This window comes from Salmo salar, chromosome ssa03, assembly GCF_905237065.1.
Source record: "Salmo salar chromosome ssa03, Ssal_v3.1, whole genome shotgun sequence".
In the NCBI taxonomy this organism is placed as follows: Eukaryota; Metazoa; Chordata; class Actinopteri; order Salmoniformes; family Salmonidae; genus Salmo; species Salmo salar.
The window spans coordinates 74,768,835-74,774,426 of record NC_059444.1 but is presented as its reverse complement, the minus strand read 5'-3'; the positions used below and the strand labels follow the sequence as shown (position 1 = coordinate 74,774,426).

At 43.8% G+C, this 5,592-nt stretch overlaps 1 pseudogene; it reads right to left on the bottom strand.

The window, feature by feature from the left end:
- Positions 1–654: 654 nt before the first annotated feature.
- Positions 655–1,680, bottom strand: LOC106601668 (4-galactosyl-N-acetylglucosaminide 3-alpha-L-fucosyltransferase 9-like; annotated as a pseudogene).
- Between the last annotated feature and the right edge of the window lie 3,912 nt (positions 1,681–5,592).

The window sequence follows — 5,592 nt, the reverse complement described above, 5'->3', positions numbered from 1 at the left end:
ACCCCCCCCTTAAAAGATTTAGATGCACTATTGTAAAGTGGTTGTTCCACTGGATATTATAAGGTGAATGCACCAATTTGTAAGTCGCTCTGGATAAGAGCGTCTGCTAAATGACTTAAATGTAAATGTAAATGTAACCCACAATACTGCCCTACAAAGACAAAAGCAGTAGCTATGTAAAAAGTAACTTTTTTTCTGTCTAGACAGAGAGCAATTTCGGGTACTTCATGATATATTCTGATCGACTTGCATGTTCTTGTGTCAGGAAACTAAATATCACATTAATCAGATAATATACCTGGCCATTACAACAGATCAAATATATTTGAATTCGTAGTTACTGCACTTTGCCTTTTGTAGGGCAGAATAGCCTAACATTTTTAGGCAATCGCCTTTGACCTAATATTGAGTTTCTTGGCTCTAGATATGTTTAACATAGACATGATGTCATATTACAATGAACTGTATGTCCAAGCAAAATAAGCTCTAGTCTACTGCAGAATCAAGGGTTTCCATCACTATTTACATACTCCTGTTAGAAATGATTCATTCCAATTTAGTGTAGGCTTCACAGGCCGTAGCCTAAAGTTAATCAGGCAGACATCTGCTCAGTTGCTGAAACAATTCATGCACCTAACCCCAGTACCATTTGGATCAGATTGGTTGTGACCTGGTATTGCTGTTTCTGATGGACAAATTGGCACGCTCTACAGGTATGGTTAATAGGAAAGACACATCAATTAACTTCCTCCACCTGAGCAGCTTAGAGTATTCATCCTCACTCATGCTCTGTAGATACTGAGCCAACTTCTCCGGTTTGGAGAAATCATCCACATGGACAAAGGCATCACCTGGGATGAACTTCTCATAAACCTGCCTGGGCGGTCCTAGGGCAACTGGCACAGAGCCCAACATCATGGCATTGAACAGTTTCTCAGTCATATAGTCAGGGTGTTCTCTCGTATTGTCAAATGACAAGTAGAACTTACAGCTGGCCACTGTGCTTGTGTATTCCTCATGACTAATTTGCTTGTTATTAAAGTGGGCTCCATATGTGTTGATAGTGATGAACTTGCTCAGGAGTTGGTAATATTTGACCCTATAGTGGTTCTCGTTCCAGTTGCTTACAATCCAGCAGTTTGTAACCTTCTTCTGAATGGGTAGATCTTCCTCAATCTCCATTTTCTTGAAGACTAATCTCTTGCGCACTTTAATGTCAGCATTCCAACAGTAGTTCAACGTCACGTTGAAGAGTTTCCCCAGTCCAGATGTCTTATGTGTGTTCATTGGCGACTCAAAATTCATCCACACCCATTTGTGGAAGGTGGGCCTGGGGTTCTTGGGGCAGGTTGGATAAATCCTCTTCGATCTCTCTGTGGTTGGATGAGAACGGCGTCCCCTTGACTGCACATCTCCCTGTCCACTGTCAGATGACAGTCTTCGATGTTGAACGTTTGACCTGCAGGATGTGAGGTCGAAGTGATATTTGAAGTGCCAGAACCAGACCAGTAGTATGGTGTCTTTGTCTTTTGACCTGGGTTGAACTGGACCGAGATCTTTCAATGCCTCTGACTGTACCTTTGTATGGCATGATGACAGCCCATGGTAGAACAAAGTTAGGGCACAACCAATCACAATGCCGATGAAGACATAATGAAGTGCGTTGAGAGTTGGCTTCATCAGACATTGGAAAATAAAATAAGACATTGATGACTTTCTAGATAATGTAAATATACAAAACTAAGCCTTTCAGGGTTTCCTTCTGAGGAAATAAGGTCACTTCCATCTACAGTCTAATCAATTCACAAATTGGACTTGACTCTTATGGAGGAATTCCATGTCCAATTCAACAGTCAGGAATTTAAAGGGATTTGACCCCAAACTCAAATTGCATTAAATCAAACTTTGCATTTAAAATCGCAGCACACTTCACAGTAAAAAAATTAAAGCGATAAAAAAACAAAATAAAAGGCAATAAAAGAGATGAATAACCAAACATAAAGGAAGTGCATATTCAACCAGCAGAATGAAAACTTAAGGTTAGGCATAGCGGTCTAAATGATTTAAGGTTAGGCATAGTATCAGGTATGAAGGTAAGACCCAGATGCAGACAATGTCGAATTAACAATGGTTTAATAATAATCCAACAGGGGCAGGCAATAGACAGGTCAAGGCAGGCAGGGGTCAGTAAACCAGAGGTGAGGCAACGGTACCAGAAGGCAGGCAGGCTCAGGTAGAGTGGTCAGGTAGGCGGGCTCAGAGTCAGGACAGGCAAGGATCAAAACCAGGAGGGCGAGAAAAAGAGAGACTGGGAAAAGCAGGAGCTGAGACAAAAAACGCTGGTTGACTTGACAAACAAGAAGAACTGGCAACTGACAAACAGAGACCACAGGTATAAATACACAGTGGATAATTGGGAAGATGGGCGACACCTGGAAGGGGGTGGAGACAATCACAAAGACAGGTGAAACAGATCAGGATGTGTCACATAGGGGTCTAAATTATTTAAGGTTGGGCATAGGGGTCTAAATGATTTAAGGTTAGCCATAGGGGTCTAAATTATTTACGGTTAGGCATAGGGGACAAAATTATTTAAGGTTAGGAATAGGGGTCGAAATTATTTAAGGTTAGGTTTAGGGGTTTAAATTATTTTATGGTTAGGTTTAGGAATGAGGGTTATTGTTTCAGTGAGGTTAGGAAAAGGCATAAACATTTATATTGGCTTAGCGTACCGCTGTCCGCCATTTATTTTCTGCCGGTTCAGTATACACTACCAAAACAAAAAGGATGACTTAAATACTGTAACAATAGGCCCAGTCCTCAATTGTGTCTCTTACCTGACAATGCATGTCATTTCCTAGCAATGGTGGTCAGAAATACAATGCTCCGCTCATGTACTGTATCACCACAATGAGATGTGCTTGTTTTTAAGCTGATACAACTGGTTCCACAATAAGGGCAGTTTGCTAACCAGCTGAGCGGTGGGGCTGAGAAATGTAACCACTCTCAGGACCAGCCATGAAATCAAAATTATAGTTTTAACTATGTTTTGAAGCTATGCAGTGTAATGATCTAATTATCTAATTATTAATTTGAATTATATAATATAATTGCATTGTTTACAAACAATGGAGTAAAAAAAGCATATGTTTTCGGTTATGATGGTGTCAGCTCACGAGACATTTTCCAAGTAATATTCTTCAAGAATGAATGCCTAAATCGCAATGCAACTTTATTAACAACTGTAAAATAGGGGTTAAAGGCACAAGGCCAGCATTCAACATGATAGAGTAGACGTAGGTAATCCTACTTTACCTCATGTGTCCATAATCAGTCAGTTCACTAATCCTATACGGCACAGGAGTCAAAGTCATGCAGGCCAAGTGTCTGCAGGTTTTCGCTCCTCCCTTGTACTTGATTGATGAAGTAAGGTCACTAATTAGTAAGGAACTCCTACACCTGGTTGTCCAGGGCTTAACTGAAAGGAAAAAACAAAAACCTGTAGACAGTAGGGCCTCCATGGAATGAGTTTGACACCCCTGCTATACGGCATTAAAACACCCTACATCTCATCAAATTAATACACACAATCCATCAATATGGCAGTTAGAGCCATTCAAGTTCAGCAACGCATGGACTTGTCCATACAAAGCCTCCCTGTTATGTTAGTGTTGCAACCCTACAGCAAACAGAAGTTGTCCAACAAGAAATGCTTATTTTCCATGTTGCCATAATGAATACAACCCAGGCAAATACCAAGGTCCTGTTCACCAGGTCATGTCCATATCCTTAGGTAATTAAGGGCGCGGGAAACATACCTGGTGCTGAATGGGGAGAAGAAAAACAACAAGGTGGGACGTCCCTTGCTCAACACTAGCCATGTCTATGGTCATGTTTGGCTCAGTTGGTAGAGCATGGTGTTTGCAATGGCATGGTTGTGGGTTCGTTTCCCACGGGGGGCCAGTATGGAAAAAAAATAATAATTATGAAATGTATTCACTACTGTAAGTTGCTCTGGATAAGCGCGTCTGCTAAATGACTAAAATGTAAAATGTCTCACTGAGATAAAGAAGAGAACAGGGAGAATGCAGTTATAGGAATAATACACTGCTCAAAAAAGTGAAGGGAACACTTAAACAACACAATGTAACTCCAAGTCAATCACACTTTTGTGAAATCAAACTGTCCACTTAGGAAGCAACACTGCTTGACAAGAAATTTCACATGCTGTTGTGCAAATGGAATAGACAACAGGTGGAAATTATAGGCAATTAGCAAGACACCCCCAATAAAGGAGTGGTTCTGCAGGTGGTGACCACAGACCACTTCTCAGTTCCTATGCTTCCTGGCTGATGTTTTGGTCACTTTTGAATGCTGGCGGTGCTTTCACTCTAGTGGTAGCATGAGACGGAGTCTACAACCCACACAAGTGGCTCAGGTAGTGCAGCTCATCCAGGATGGCACATCAATGCGAGCTGTGGCAAGAAGGTTTGCTGTGTCTGTCAGCGTAGTGTCCAGAGCATGGAGGCGCTACCAGGAGACAGGCCAGTACATCAGGAGACGTGGAGGAGGCCGTAGGAGGGCAACAACCCAGCAGCAGGACCGCTACCTCCGCCTTTGTGCAAGGAGGAGCAGGAGGAGCACTGCCAGAGCACTGCAAAATGACCTCCAGCAGGCCACAAATGTGCATGTGTCTGCTCAAACGGTCAGAAACAGACTCCATGAGGGTGGTATGAGGGCCCGACGTCCACAGGTGGGGGTTGTGCTTACAGCCCAACACCGTGCAGGACGTTTGGCATTTGCCAGAGAACACCAAGATTGGCAAATTTGCCACTGGCGCCCTGTGCTCTTCACAGATGAAAGCAGGTTCACACTGAGCACATGTGACAGACGTGACAGAGTCTGGAGACGCCGTGGAGAACGTTCTGCTGCCTGCAACATCCTCCAGCATGACCGGTTTGGCAGTGGGTCAGTCATGGCGTGGGATGGCATTTCTTTGGGGGGCCACACAGCCCTCCATGTGCTCGCCAGAGGTAGCCTGACTGCCATTAGGTACCGAGATGAGATCCTCAGACCCCTTGTGAGACCATATGCTGGTGCGGTTGGCCCTGGGTTCCTCCTAATGCAAGACAATGCTAGACCTCATGTGGCTGGAGTGTGTCAGCAGTTCCTGCAAGAGGAAGGCATTGATGCTATGGACTGGCCCGCTTGTTCCCCAGACCTGAATCCAACTGAGCACATCTGGGACATCATGTCTCGCTCCATCCACCAACGCCACGTTGCACCACAGACTGTCCAGGAGTTGGCGGATGCTTTAGTCCAGGTCTGGGAGGAGATCTCTCAGGAGACCATCCGCCACCTCATCAGGAGCATGCCCAGGCGTTGTAGGGAGGTCATACAGGCACGTGGAGGCCACACACACTACTGAGCCTCATTTTGACTTGTTTTAAGGACATTACATCAAAGTTGGATCAGCCTGTAGTGTGGTTTTCCACTTTAATTTTGAGTGTGACTCCAAATCCAGACCTCCATGGGTTGATAAATTGGATTTCCATTGATTCTTTTTGTGTGATTTTGTTGTCAGCACATTCA